This window comes from Gopherus flavomarginatus, chromosome 5, assembly GCF_025201925.1.
Source record: "Gopherus flavomarginatus isolate rGopFla2 chromosome 5, rGopFla2.mat.asm, whole genome shotgun sequence".
NCBI classification, from domain to species: domain Eukaryota; kingdom Metazoa; phylum Chordata; order Testudines; family Testudinidae; genus Gopherus; species Gopherus flavomarginatus.
The window spans coordinates 23014247-23029058 of record NC_066621.1 but is presented as its reverse complement, the minus strand read 5'-3'; the positions used below and the strand labels follow the sequence as shown (position 1 = coordinate 23029058).

Genomic DNA, 14812 nt, shown 5'->3' with positions numbered 1-14812 from the left:
AGGCTTATTACTGGAATCATGGTGGGACAACTGATATTTCAGCTGCTGACTTCTGTGTCAATGCACATCTATGAGCACCCACCATTGGTGCATGAACTGTGAAGGATCTTAGCTAGCATCAGATCCTACAGGCTTCATCTAGCCCCAGTGGGAGAGTTCTGCTCAAAAATCACTGCCACAAGATGACCCTTTGCTTTAACCGACTGCTGGTTTAATCAGAGGGCCCATGTGTTTCAGAACTGGAGTGTGTGGACAGCTCCCTAAAATACAACTGGGTGTTTTAGGGACAGCTTCCAGTGAATGGGGAATAGGCCTCCAGTCTGGGCTGAAATTGCCCCTGGGCAGAGGGAACAGTGCAAAGCCAAGGAGTCACCATACCTCCCCTGCACCCATTCACCCAGACATGTGATCCTGGGCACTCTGCACTGGGAGGAATTCCTCCTACCTGCGGGTTAAGAGAGTTTGATGGGAAAGTGGAGAGTCAGTGACCAAAAAATGATCATTTTATCTCTTTCAAAGCTTAGAAGGCACAAAAAACATATTAGGAGTTTAGACGATAAAAATATCATATGGCTCAGAGGCTGCTCCAGGGACTCAGCAATATAATGAAATTAGCTCTGCTGTAAAATCAGCCAAGGAGGCTGATCAAATGGGTCTTTACAGAAGCCACGTATGTCTCGGCCAAAATAAAACACCTCCAGATTACTCATCTCTCATGGAAGGCTCTGCAATCGTGTCTGCTCTCTGGGGCGCTCCCAGCGAGCGGGAGCTAGATGCTGGGCCAAAGCAGCCCGGTGAACCCAAGCACATAATTATTTTTAATTAGACAGGGTTATGGTGTCTAGCTTTTGATGTAAGTGATAGCAGGAGAGTGTAAGAGATAACAGCACAGGCTGCCGGTAGTGTTGTTTGGCAGAGTGGGAACCTGGGACTGATGGCAAATATTTGTTGAACCAGATGGTGAAAGGCAGCGGGGACACCTAAGCAATCAGGCAAATGCAGGAGCTGGAGGTGGCCTTTCGGAGAATCAGGGAGCAAACTCGTAGGGTTCAAAAAGCAATTTGGATGAAGTTCAACCTACACATACATTTTGAAAATCAACATTCCAGATTTTCAATGGGGAAAATAAGTATTTGGAAAATTTCAGCCAATCCTGGTACAAATGCATCCAGCAAAGTGCCAGACCTCCCAGATTCCCATGCATCCCCCCAGCACTATCAGTCCATCGCAGATCACTGATGCGACTGTGGCTGCGATGCTGGACTAGATGCCAGTCTCTCTGATGTCAAGTTTGCAATGGTGTGACCCCCGTTAAATTAGTGGAGTTTCTTCTGATATTGTCCACTGACAGCAATGGAGTCTCTCAGTTTACACTGAGATCTGAATCAAGCCCAGTGTGTGTAAAAGAACGATTTGAACGGCATCTTGGAGAATCAGGGATTAGCAAGTGGTTTTTGTGGCTTTAATTTTTCTGTGCTGATTTCCAGATATATCCATCACTCGTTTAGTCTTAGAAGATCCATGAGGACCCTTCCTACTCTACTGTCTGTGATTTAGTTTTACAAGTATATATTAACAATCAGACTCAATGTCCACTACTGCAACTGTTGGTAACCTGTGCATGTGCTGAGCAAAGAATACTAAGGTGTATAATTATTTGGGGTTTGGAGAGTGGTTGTTTTTTGTGCATTAAGGGTGAAATTCATCTCGTGCAGAGGGCCAGTGCAAAGCCAATATAGTTCTTAAATCCTTCTTAAGACCTATTTTGAGGCCATAGGTGGTGCATAAATGTTGTGCTGGTCTTTAGCACAGAGATGTATTCTTATCTCAATGACCATGGGGAAGAAAAGTGACACATTTTGAGTTGAAGCAAAAATTTTCTGGTTCTTTTGAAATTTTTCACAAAAATGGAACTCTGCTTTTTTACCAGCGCTGGCAGGAGGTGAAAGGCTCGTTCATTACCAATCTTTAAGCCACCTTGTTTCCCCTGTGTTTCATTTTTGACAAGTGCTATCACCTGCAGCTAGTTGACAATTATGATGATGATAGCTATGCCTATGATCAAGGTTGCCTGACATTTTCCATGATAAGGCCCAGTTTTCAGTTGCTTATAAGTGAATGGGCAACCTTAATGCTGGCATTTCCTAAATTTTGTGTACTTTGCTTTGCTTACTTAATGGTCTTTTATTGCAGTGTGTGCATGCATGCATGTGCATGCAATTTGTAGTGCTTAGGAGCTCCCATCATGGACACAGACCCTATTGTGCTAGGTGCTGTGCAAACAGAATAGAGAGATGTTCCCTGCGCTAGAGAACTTACAATGTAAATATGACAAGAGACAGCAGGCTGATACAGGCAGACAAGGGAATATGTAGAAATGATATATTCAAACAGAGACATACATATCTTGCAAACTGCCCATTCCCAGATGTGTCCCTTTCTGGACAGTTTGCTGCCAATTTGCAAATACAGTCTTGTGCATCCAGGAGTGATGGACTTCAACATAACTGAAAGGACACGCTGTGCATTAACACAGCAAGTAGGCCAGGAGAGAGGAGAAGATTGATTTTGTTTTGGATCTCATTCTCAGATGACAATGGTTCTTATTCTCTGATTCTTCTCAGAGAAAAAAAGCATTGTCAAAAAGCCACTCCACTAGGATAATAATTAGAACTGGTTGGAAGATTATTTTTTTCCCTTTTAAAAATAATTGTAAAGAAAAATGCTTTGGTTTTGTCAAAACTTTTCCATGAAAAATGCTGGGTTTTGAACAAAAAAACCCCGAGACTCCCCCCAAAAATCTTTGAGTTTTCAGCAATTGAAAAGTTTTTGGTTTAAAACTGAAAGTTGGAGTGAAGTTGGATGAATTTTGTCATTGGCAATCTCTTGAGGCTCTCTAGTTGTGTTCCACCTCACAGATTTCACCCCAGAGCTAGCTGCATTCCAGTGGTGGTGCAAGTGTATAATTTGTGTTTCTACGTGAGAGCCTGCCAGTTGATACTATAGAAATGTAAAGTAGTAAGACTGCTACATTTGGTCAAAAACAATTGACAAAAAAGATTTTTTTTTAATCAAAAGTGAAATTTTGCTAAAAAAATCTTTTTCATGAAAAATGTTGTTTTAATAAAAACAGTAAGTTTTCAGTTTAAAAGCAAAGTTTGAGTGAGACGTTCATTTAAAATGTTTCAGCCAGCTCTAGTGATAATCCTGATTGCCATTTCCGTAGCATCTGCCATCCCGAAAGATCCCAAAGTGCAAACACAAATTATCCACATGCAGCAAGATTGGAATGCAACCAGCTCTGGGGTGCAGTGTAGCAGCCAACTATCATGCTGTACAGCTTTCTGGGAAATGGGGAATCTTGGATACTGGGGTAGACCTCAACTCTTACAAAAAGTCTCAGGGGATAATGCATTTCCTTGAAGGATAGAAAGGACTTCATTAACCCCCCCTTCCCCCCACCCAGTATACTTGCTACACACATGGTGCCAGATGGATGGAGGAAAAACTGGAACACTTTAGTTTAGAGATGACTAGGGTCATGATTGAGTTTCACAAAAGAATGAATAGTATGGAGAAGGTGAATCAGGAGCCCCTATTTACCTGGTCTTGTAGTGTGAGAAAAAGGAATATCCATTCAGACGGATACCTTGCATTTCAAATTGATATATATAGTAAGGCTTATTTATATAATGCAGATTTAACCTGGGGAACTCATTGCTACAAGATATTGTTGAGGCCAAGAGTGTGGAAGGGTTCCAAAAAGGGCTAGACGTTTCTTTAGCTAACAAGACCCTCCTCAGTTACATCAGACAGGATAGAAAACAATGTCTAGAAGATGTACAAATTTTCATGCTCCAAGATATGAGCCAAACACTGACTGGTGGGGCTTGGGAAGAGAAGTCTCGTAGGGGCAGGTCAGTTTCCGGTTGTCCATTCGGGGGTTTGTTTCACCTCTTGCTGAAGAATCTAGCGTTGGCAGGGTAGGAGGCAAGATACTGAAGTAGACGGGCCCACAGTTGCTCCGATATCATAGCTGCTTTGGGCCAGTCTTTGAGCAGTCACTCGTGGGCGTACACCCCACCGACTTCGGTGGAGCTACTTGTGTGAGTAACTGCTCCCCAGCAGGAGGAAGCAATGCACAAGCTGGACCTGTGTTCCTAAGCCCAGTAAGGCTGGTCAATGTGAGGTGTTGTCCCATCCCTTCCTGGCCATGAAGCAGTGGATCTGTTTCTTTTCCTGACAGTCTGTGCAGCTCCCAGGGTCATTACCGGCCATGCAATTATCCAGACTTGTTAGAAATCCAGCTGCAGCACTTGACTTCCTTTAATTTGTTCTAAATTTATCTGCTGCCAATTCCAGCGAGTGACCCCTTGTTCCCACATCATGGGGCGCAGTTTAACCGAGGAGCTGAGCAGAAGGGACTGATCTCAGATCCCGTCTTCAGAGCCCCTGGATATCGCCCCTTTGCCATGCCACATAACCCTGGCTTTGTGTCGCTTCTCTTCGCCCTCTGCAATTCATTCGAGGCCCGCAATGCAGTGGTGGGGGCAAGGGTCTAAACCCATTTGTGCATGATTTCTCTTGCCTCCTTGCCCTCGCAGGACTGAGCTTTGTGGGATCAGAGTGCTGGGGTCTCGGAGCCATGGAAATCCAATCAAGGGAAATCAAAACGTTCTGTACGACCGTCCAGTGGGAACGTGCTTGAGACAACCATGCCCTGAGGTAACTAGTATATCCTCAGCATTGCTAATGTGACACTGGGGCATGTCGAAAGGGCTCTGTGGGGGGTCAGACTAAGGCCCCGCTCATGCAGTGTCCTGTCTACACTGCGGTCAAGAGGTGTAACTACAGTGTGTATAGGCAGATCCCGGCTAGCTTTGAGCTAGCTAACACAGGTAGCAATAGGAGTGAGTCTGTGACTGCACGAGCTAGCTGCTCAGGTACATTCCCTGCTTCTCAGGAGGGCTTGTGCATCTTGTGCTGTGGCGGCTTCGCTACTATTGTAATTGGCATTTAGCTAGGTCATAGCTAGCTTGGGATGGTCTACACATGCTGCAGTCATGCCCTGATTGCAGTGTAGATGCTCCCTGAGACTCTGGTCTGGACCCAGTGTTTCACAGGGAGGCGTAAAATGCCTGGAGATAATTAAGGCCATGAGAACATAGCTTCCTAATCCCAGGCACTTAGTGGTTGGTTTAGGCTGCGAAGCAGGAGATCTCAGCAGGGAGCAGCCAGGTCTAGTGGACAATTGCATGATTTAGTTGGGGATTGGTCTTGCTTTGAGCAAGGGGTGAGACTAGATGACCTCCTGAGGTCCTGTCCAACCCTGATATTCTATGATTCTATGACAGGGCGTCAGGAGACCTGAGTTCTAATCCTAACTATGGTTGATTAGCGATGCCTAACTGCTAACTAGCTATGTGACCTTGACGAAGTTTCTGTGTCTTAGCTGCCGCTCTCTCCATTTTTAGGTAGGGTGTCCGGAACTGAACACGGCATCTCAGGGAAGGGTGCGCCACTGGGGGATATTTTGGCGTTCCATTTCTGCTCCTTGTTTAATCCAGCCTCCCATCTCATTTGCCTCTCGATCTCCTGTGCACCATGATCAGATGTTCCCATGGAGGTGATCCAGATCTTTCTCCTGGCATGATGTATAAGCACTTCCCATGATTCCTTCCAGTGTGCATTCTCTTGCCTTTGTCAACACCCAAGTGCATCTGCCCTCCTGTTGCCCATTCCCTTAGTTGACTTAGATCTCTCTAAAGTTCTTTGCAGACTTCTCTGCTCTATAATTTTGTGCCATGCTTTGCCACCTCCCTGCTTGCCTGACCAGATCATTGAGAAATATATTAAACACTGGTCCTAGCATAAATCCTTGGGGAACCCACCACTATCCTTTGGCTAAGTTAACAGTCAAGACCATTTATCCTTATTTTGAGGCCCCCTGACTCTTTTCTCGCTTCTGATCCATGACAGACCTCACTCCCATTGCCATTTAGTGTTCTTAACAGTCTCTTTTAAAGGGCTCTTCCCAAAGGAAGTTCATTTGTGGTGAGCTGAGAGGGGAAGCTCTGGCATGGACTAGAAAGCAGTTAAGTGGATGGGCATAATTAGCAAGTACATGTATTTAAGAATGAGCAGCATAGCAAGGTGACGGCTGCTCATCTGCAGCCTCTGCTGATTGATGATCCATGTTTGTTTCCCATGTAATTTTCATTAACCACCCCACTGCATCAGTGCTACTGAGTAATAATGGCCCTCTGCTTTCAGGGGCCTGGTTGGGAAATACCAGCAGGTGGTTAGAATTCAGTCAGTCCCTGAAAGCTGTCAGTTTAGGAAGATGCTCTTGCTAGCCCATCCAGGGCCCTGTCAGGGGACAGAGGAGGGGAGGAATTGCCCTGCCAGGTGGCTTAAAATGAAGTGGGATCCTTTGCTCTAAAATGACGCAGCTGGTGCAAACCACTGATTTATGATGATAACTGCATCACCCGAGGTCAGGATCCCATTGTGCCGGGTGCTGCACGGACATGGTGTGAGAGCTGGACCCTGCCCCAGAAAGTTCACCAGCTGAGAAACCAGAGGGGGCACTGCAGTACTGGGAATACCGCCCAGGTTTCCTGAGTCCCAGAGCAATGACTTATCCATTAGACCACACTGCCTCTCAGGTTACTGGCCGGTGACGCTGATTTATGCAGGGCCTGACGCTGCTGGTGCAGCCTTTCTGAGCATAATACGTGCTATCATGAGGGAGGGAAATCTCTAGCTCCAATGGGGCTGGGAATCTGTTTGGGTTGACAGTGAGAGAGGCGGAAGGCTGCCACACCACCCGAGGTGTCGTTAGTTGAAGGCTGTATTTTCTCGGTATTGACACTGTAGAGTCTGTTGATACACTCTAAATATGGGGGCGGGCACGTCTGGGCTGCTCCCACTCTGCCCTGGGTGGTAAATAGCACTTGATTGCAGGCTGGCAGACAGCTGCTTAACTGAGCCACTGAAACAGAAATCTCAATAATTTGGAGCATGACTTTTTCTCTCCAGGCTGCACATAACTGAGTGAAGGGGGCTGGGATTTTTCCTTGCCATGGCCTCATTTCCCCCCCCACTCCTGTTGTAACAATAACGCACGTTTTTGCAAACAGCAGCTAAATGACTGACACGTGGCTTGGGGCGGTGATCAGGGCCTCTTCCAAGTGGGCTGGGAGGGAATCACAGTTAGCCGTCAGTAGTGATAAGGCTTTTATCCTCTATACAGAAAGGCCTCTAGAGGGCAACAGAATCTTCTTACCCACAAGCAGAATTAATTCCATCCCCCAGGAGAGGACAGTGATGTATCTATGCACGCATGTGCCCCCCTGCCCCAGACAGTATGTTACCACTTGTACCCTTCTTTTTTTTTCTCTTCTCTCCCTTACAGCCTGATCCCTTCCTTGACTTGTTTGACTGAGCACTTTAGGCTGCGTGCTCAGCCCGTATTTGAACATTTGCTACAAGCGTTGTGTTTCTACATGTCTGTTGGTGAAATTCGCTGCTCTCCAGTGGGCTAGCAGCAGGCCTATGTCCCACTTAAGTTCAATGGCCTATGTGGGAAAGGATGGTCTAGTGGGTAGGGCACCATCCTGGGGACTCAGGAAGTGTGGGATCATTTCCTGGTTCTGCCGCAGAGGGTGTCTGTGATCTCTGGCCAGTAACCAGTTCTCCCTGGGCTCGGTCTACAAAGGTATTTAGACACCACTGACATTCTCAAACCCACTGCTCAGTTGGTGCCTAAATTTCTGTCGGTGGGTGTAGTGCAAGGCTGCCCCACCCCTGACCAGCTATTCAGAGCCTTAGCTTGTGGCTAAGTCTCAGCAGGATTCTTAAACAACACTTTCTTCTGCCTATCTACTCTGAGCTACTGCAGCAATGGAGGTGAGGTGGATGGTGCCCTGTGGATTTCATCTCCCCAGTTTCCCAGCGGCTTTGCTCTGAGTCCAGGGACATTCCAAGTTAGGATCTGTCCTTGTGAAACATTTCCTGCTGGTAGGCCAGCCCCAGGGACAGCAGGGCCTGCAAGCTTCCCTCTGCCCACCAATGTGCCTTGCTAGTGAGAGACAGGCTTTGAGGTTCAGTCGCCGAGGCCAGGTCTACCCTGGGCCCCTCTGATGAAACCAGAGAGAGCCCTGTGATTTTAATGTCGTGGATCCCTGTCTGCCGGGGGTGAGATACACACCTGCCAAACTCATCTTGCATTAGCCACCCAGTAACTCTCAGGTCTTAGCAACTTGCAGCAGCTGTGAATTTGAAGGGGTGGAGGGGGAGGCTATGCCACAGCCCAGCACCAATACCTTGTGCCGCTAGTGCTTCTAATTACTCTGGCAAACCCAGCCCGAGGCTGCCTCGCAGGATAACACAAGCTTCGAGACCCGGGGGTGGGGGCTGTAAACCACCTTGGCTCTGCTGGCCTCTATGGATTCTCCTGAGTTACAGCAGCTGGGGACTTGGCTCAGGGTGTCACAAGGCTGAACCCACTGAAGGGGGCCTGGTGATACTTGGGATTCCGTGTCAGTACCTTAGTCATTGGACTAGCTATTGGAAAATGGAACTGGAGTGGAATGGAAAACTTAAAGGCAGGGGAGGGAGGCCTAGTGGTTAGTGCACTTGCCTGGGAGTTGAGGAAAATGAGGTTCAGTTCCCTCTCACTTAGCTTCCGATCCTCAGATATTTAGGTTCATCGCTCCCATTGAAATCAATGAGAATTAGGTGCCCAAACACCTTTGCGGACCTGGGTCTGTGCCTTGCTTCCCCACATGTGAAAAGGGGACCCCAGGCCTGCCCTGCTGCACAGGACTGTGAGAGGAAAAATGCAGTAAAGATTGCAAGATGCTCAGATATTACAGCACCTTAGCTCCTGAGCTCTGCTGAAGTCTCTGCAGCTACCGCATGGAAAATGCCGGAGGTGACGTCTTTGGCCATGTACTGCTCTGCTACAGGGGTGTGAAGCAGCAGAAAGGCCACTGAAATCAGCGGAGTTACCCCTGTGCAAAAGCAGGGGAGTGAGATGAGATCTGGGACCGTAGAGGGTCCGTCTGCACTGCGATAAAAGACCTGCGGCCGTGGTTGACCCAGGTCAGTTGACTCAGGCTGTGGGTATAAAATGGCAAGAGAGATGTTCGGGCTGGGGCTGGACCCTGGGCGCTGAGACGCTGGCTCTAAGAGCATGGGCTCCAGCCCGAGCCCAGAGATCTACACAACAGTTCTTAGCCCCACAGCGTGAGCCCAAGTCAGCTGATCCCAGCTCTGAGACTCGGTGTCATTGTAGTATCAGAGGGGTAGCCGTGTTAGTCTGGATCTGTAAAAGCAGCAAAGAGTCCTGTGGCACCTTATAGACTAACAGATGTTTTGGAGCATGAGCTTTCGTGGGTGAATACCCACTTCGTCAGACATTATGGATGTCAGTGTAGACATACCATAATGTCTGGATAAGGGGCCAGATCCCCAGCAGATGTAAATTGGAATAACCCCCTTTAAGTGGGAGGTGCTACTCCAAATTACACCAACCGAGAATCTGGTCCAATGTCTATAGTGGAGTCACTGCTGATTTACACTGGGATGCGTTAGAGGACAATCGGGGCTGGTCTGATAGAGTCAATGGCACCTCACTCTTCGGGCCACCGAAGCTTCATTCTGCGCTGCGACATTCCAGCAATGAGACAGGATGGCAGGTCCCAATCCTGCAGGGTCTCCATGCCCAGAGCCCTCCTTGACGGCTGGGTGTAGTGGACGATCCTTAATTCTCAGGGTGGCAGCTGGCTTTGTAGCCCACTGTGCATGCCTGCGTGCCTCAGCCAGACCCCCACCTGCTCCACAGCCACTAGCGCCTTATAGAAAGTTCAGGCCTGTGCCCTGGGCAGATAGACATTGAATGGGCTATGAGTGTGAGGAATTATGTCCCCTTGGAGCTGACACCAACATAAGCCACCCAAGCAATGGCTGCAGTGACTTTTGTAACCCACCCGTGTGGGGCTCTGTTCCCCGCTCAGGCTGGCTGGGCGACATAGACAGGTCGAGGAGGCTGTTGTCGGCCTGGCTAGCAGCGCTGGCACTTCTGGTTCATGCAGGAACGATGCAGGTGTTTGGATCCTGAGGGCCTAGGTTTGACCTCGGGCACTGTGCGGGGCTGCATTTGTAATCTCCCACAGCCCATCTGTCATTCATTCCTGCTGTGCCCTGGGGGTACGCAGAGAGAATCTGCAATCCTTCAAACAACCCATCCCACTGCCATCGCGAAGAGAACCAGCCCTTGCCTCTGTGCTGAGTTCCCTTCAGTGCTGGGCTGCTGGGCACAGGGCTGGGCTGTAGGGCTGGTGCAAGGAAGTTTCGCCTAGCGCGAAACTTCCACCTTGCACCCCCCACTCCCCCCAGCTAACCCCGCCCCCCCGCAGCAGCCAACTCAGCCCCCCACCCGAGGAGCCCCCCCCCCGCAGCAGCTACCCCCCCACCGCGACAGCTAATCTCTCTCCCCTCCGCCCCCCCCATGGCAGCTAACCCCGCCCGGGGAGACTCCCCTCCATCCCCCCCGGCAGCTAACCCTGCCTGGGGAGCCCCCCACCACCACAGCAGCTAACCCCGCCTGGGGAGACTCCACCCCATCCCCCCACGGCAGCTAACCCTGCCTGGGGAGCCCCCACCCCCGCTGCAGCAGCTAACCCTGCGTGGGGAGACACCCCCACCCCCCGCAGCCACGGCAGCTAACCCTGCCTGGGGCAACTTCCCTTCTCCCCACCACGGCAGCTAACCCTGCCTGGGGAGACCTCCCCCCTACCCCCCACAGAAGCTAACCCTGCCTGGGGAGACCGCCCCAGCTCACCTCGGCTCTGCCTCCTCCGCTGAGCACCCCCACGCTGCTGTAATTCTCCTCCCCGCCCAGGCTTGCAGTGCAGATTGGAGGAGACTTAGAGCGGGGGCTGTGTGCTCAGCGGAGGAGGCAGAGTGGAGGTGATCTGGGGCGAGGAGCTGTTCCTCTATGCGCCTCCCCCCCCGTTACTGTGGGCAGCCCTCCCCATGTGCTGCCCCCCCCCCAGCTCACCTCCACTCCAGCTCCTCGCCTGAGGGGACTTTTAGGCACCCCCAACCACTAGGCGCCCTAGGCGGCTGTCACGGAGTGTGGGGGAGTCCGGCCCTGCACCCCTCTTCCTGGGACCCACAGTGACTCTCAGCCAGCCAGTAAAACAGAAGGTTTATTGGACAACAGGAACACAGGTTACAGCAGAGCTTGCAGGCACAGTCAGGACCCCTCCACCGAGTCCTTCTGGGCTTTCAGGGTTCTTGGATCCTAGCTAGGATACCCTGAATTCCGCCCACACAGCCCCAAGCCCAAACTCAAACTGCTTCCCTCCTGCCACTCCCTTCCTTTGTCCCCTTCCCGGGCAAAGGTGTTGACCTTTCCCCTCCCTTACCTAGCTCAGGTTACAGGCTCTGGCATCGTCCATCTCCTAAAGTCCTCCCCTGCTCTCCCACTCCCCACACAGACAGTCCCTACTGCATCACATCTCTCCCCCCTTCGAGACTGAACTGAGCGGGGTCACTCTGCCCAGTGACCTGGGGAAGTTCAGGGTCCCCTCTCCGGGACAACGCATCCGCTGTCAGGTTGGCACTTCCCTTCACATGGACCACGTCCATGTCATAGTCCTGCAGGAGCAGGCTCCACCTCAGGAGCTTGGCGTTGGCTCCTTTCATCTGGTGCAGCCAGGTCAGGGGAGAGTGGTCGGTGTACACGGTGAAGTGTCTCCCAAAGAGATATGGCTCTAGCTTCTTAAGGGCCCACACCATGGCCAGGCATTCCTTCTCGATGGCCGCGTAGCTTTGTTCCCGGGGTAGCAGCTTCTTACTCAGGTACACGATGGGGTGTCTCTCCCCCTTTTCATCCTCCTGCATTAACACCGCCCCCAGTCCCGTGTCTGAGGCATCGGTGAACACCATAAAGGGTTTGTCAAAATCTGGGTTTGCCAGAACTGGGTCGCTAACCAGAGCCTCCTTCAGCGCCCGGAAAGCCTCCTGGCACTGCTCAGTCCAGATCACCTTGTCTGGCTTCCCCTTTTTGCACAGTTCAGTGATGGGGCCGGCTATGGCACTGAAGTGGGGCACGAACCTTCGATAGTACCCCGCCATCCCAATAAAGGCCTGGACCTGCTTTTTGGTTTGGGGAGCAGGCCAGTCTCTGATCACCTCCACCTTGGCTGGTTCCGGCTTCAGGCAGCCGCTCCCCACCCGATGGCCCAGGTAAGATACTTCAGCCATCCCCACCTTGCACTTCTCAGCCTTTACTGTTAACCCAGCCTTTCGGAGTCGGTCCAGGACTTGTTTAACCTGGGACACGTGGTCCTCCCAGGTCTGGCTGAAGACGCAGATGTCGTCAATATACGCCACGGCAAAACTCTCCATCCCCCTCAGTAGCTGATCCACCAGGCGCTGGAAGGTGGCCGGCGCTCCCTTGAGGCCGAAGGGCAGGGTCAAAAACTCATAGAGCCCCAGAGGGGTGATAAAGGCCGATTTCAGCCTGGCATCTGCGTCCAGCGGCACTTGCCAGTAGCCTTTGGTAAGATCCATAGTGGTGAGGTACCGTGCACCTCCCAGCTTGTCTAGGAGCTCGTCAGGCCTGGGCATAGGGTAGGCATCAGATACGGTGATGGCATTGAGCTTTCGATAGTCCACACAGAACCGGATTGACCCATCCTTCTTGGGAACCAGCACTACTGGCGAGGCCCAAGGGCTGGAAGACGGCTGGATCACCCCCAAAGCCAGCATGTCCCTGACCTCTCTTTCAAGATCCTGGGCAGTTTTACCAGTGACCCGAAAAGGGGAGCATCTTATAGGGGGGTGTGACCCCGTCTCCACCCGGTGGACAGTCAAATTAGTGCGTCCAGGCTGGTTGGAAAACAGCTGTCGGTACAGATGCAGCACCCCTCTGATCTCAGCGTGCTGGCCCGGGGTCAGTTGCTCAGAGAGGGGAATCGCCTCCAGGGGGGAACCAGCTTTTGTCCCAGGGAATAGATCCACTAAGGGGTCATCTCCCTGCCCCTCCCAATGTCCACACACGGCCAACACCACATTCCCCCTGTCATAGTATGGTTTCATCATGTTCACATGGTACACCCGACGGTGATGTGCCCGGTTTGACAGCTCCACCACATAGTTTACCTCATTCAGTTGCTTGATAACCTTGAAGGGCCCTTCCCAGGCGGCCTGGAGTTTGTTTCTCCTCACGGGGATAAGAACCATCACCTGATCCCCGGTGGCGAAGGCACGGGCTCGTGCTGTGCGGTCATACCAGACCTTCTGCCTCCTCTGGGCTCGGGCCAGATTCTCCCTGGCCAGGCCCATGAGCTCGGCCAGTCTTTCCCGGAAGGTCAGGACATACTCCACCACTGACTCTCCCTCGGGAGAGGCCTTCCCCTCCCATTCGTCCCTCATCAGGTCTAGGGGCCCCCTCACCCGCCTTCCAAACAACAGTTCGAAAGGTGAAAACCCGGTAGATTCCTGGGGTACCTCCTTGTACGCAAACAGCAGGTGAGGTAAGTACTTGTCCCAATCTTGCGGATGCTGGTTCATAAATGTTTTTAGCATCATCTTCAGCGTCCCGTTGAACCTTTCTACCAGCCCGTTGGACTGGGGGTGATACGCTGAGGCCCAGTTGTGCTGGACCCCACATTTCTGCCATAAGGACCGGAGCAGGGCCGACATGAAGTTGGACCCCTGGTCCGTTAAGACCTCCTTGGGGAACCCCACCCGGCTGAAAATTGTCAGCAGCGCATCTGCCACTGTGTCTGCTTCGATAGAGGACAAGGCCACCGCCTCGGGGTAGCGAGTGGCAAAATCCACCACCACCAGGATGTATTTCTTCCCTGACCGGGTCATCTTGCTGAGAGGTCCCACTACGTCCATGGCCACCTTCTGGAAAGGTTCTTCTATGATGGGTAAAGGCCTCAAAGCCGCTTTCCCCTTGTCCCGGGCCTTCCCCACCCTCTGGCAGGGGTCACAGGATTGGCAGTACTGTCGGACATGGGTAAAGACCCCAGGCCAGTAAAAGTTCTGTAGCAGCCTCTGCCTGGTGCGCCGGATTCCCTGGTGCCCTGCGAGAGGGATGTCATGGGCCAGGTACAGCAGCTTGTGACGAAACTTCTGGGGAACCACCAGCTGCCTCCTGATCCCCCATAACTCTACTTCCCCTGGGGGAGCCCATTCTCGGTACAGGAACCCCTTCTCCCACAGGAACCTCTCCTTGCAACCTCTCCTCATGGTCTGTACCGCACTAAGGTCAGCCCGGTCCCTGTGCTTCCGCAAGGAGGGATCTTTCTGCAACTCGGCCTGGAACTCAGCAGCTGGGACAGGAATGGGGACCGGCTCTCTCTTGCTGGCTGGGTCTGAGGCCGCAGCCTCTCTGCACCGTGCCCCTGGGCGTTCCCCGCTCCCTGAGTTAGGGTCCTGCACCTCAGGTCGAGTACCTTCCCCGTTTTCGGGGTGCAGTGCCATTTGCCGACTCTGACTACGAGTCACGACCAGGGCACTCTGGGTGTTACTAGGCCAGTCCTCAAGGTCCCCTCCCATTAACACGTCAGTGGGCAAATATTGGTGTACCCCCACATCTTTGGGGCCCTCCTTGGCCCCCCATTTCAGGTGTACCCTTGCTACGGGTACCTTGAATGGGGTCCCACCCACGCCCATCAGGGTCAGGTAGGTGTCGGGCACCATCCGATCTGAGGCCACCACCTCGGGCCGGGCCAGCGTCACCTCTGCGCCCGTGTCTCAGTACCCAGTGACCTTCCTCCCATCT

At 51.8% G+C, this 14812-nt stretch overlaps 2 protein-coding genes across 5 annotated transcripts in view; one reads left to right on the top strand and one right to left on the bottom strand.

Moving 5' to 3' along the window:
- Positions 1-14812, bottom strand: part of PPP1R12B (protein phosphatase 1 regulatory subunit 12B) — a 602395-nt gene that overhangs the window by 249878 nt on the left and 337705 nt on the right. The window lies entirely within an intron of this gene.
- Positions 1-14812, top strand: part of SYT2 (synaptotagmin 2) — a 204840-nt gene that overhangs the window by 26808 nt on the left and 163220 nt on the right. The window contains exon 1 of one of the 2 annotated variants that reach the window (XM_050956304.1): positions 4661-4725. The exons of the other annotated variant lie outside the window; for it this stretch is intronic. The gene's annotated coding sequence lies outside the window, so the exon portion shown is untranslated. Of the gene's footprint in view, positions 1-4660; positions 4726-14812 lie in introns of those variants that run through there. 2 annotated transcript variants of the gene reach the window in all.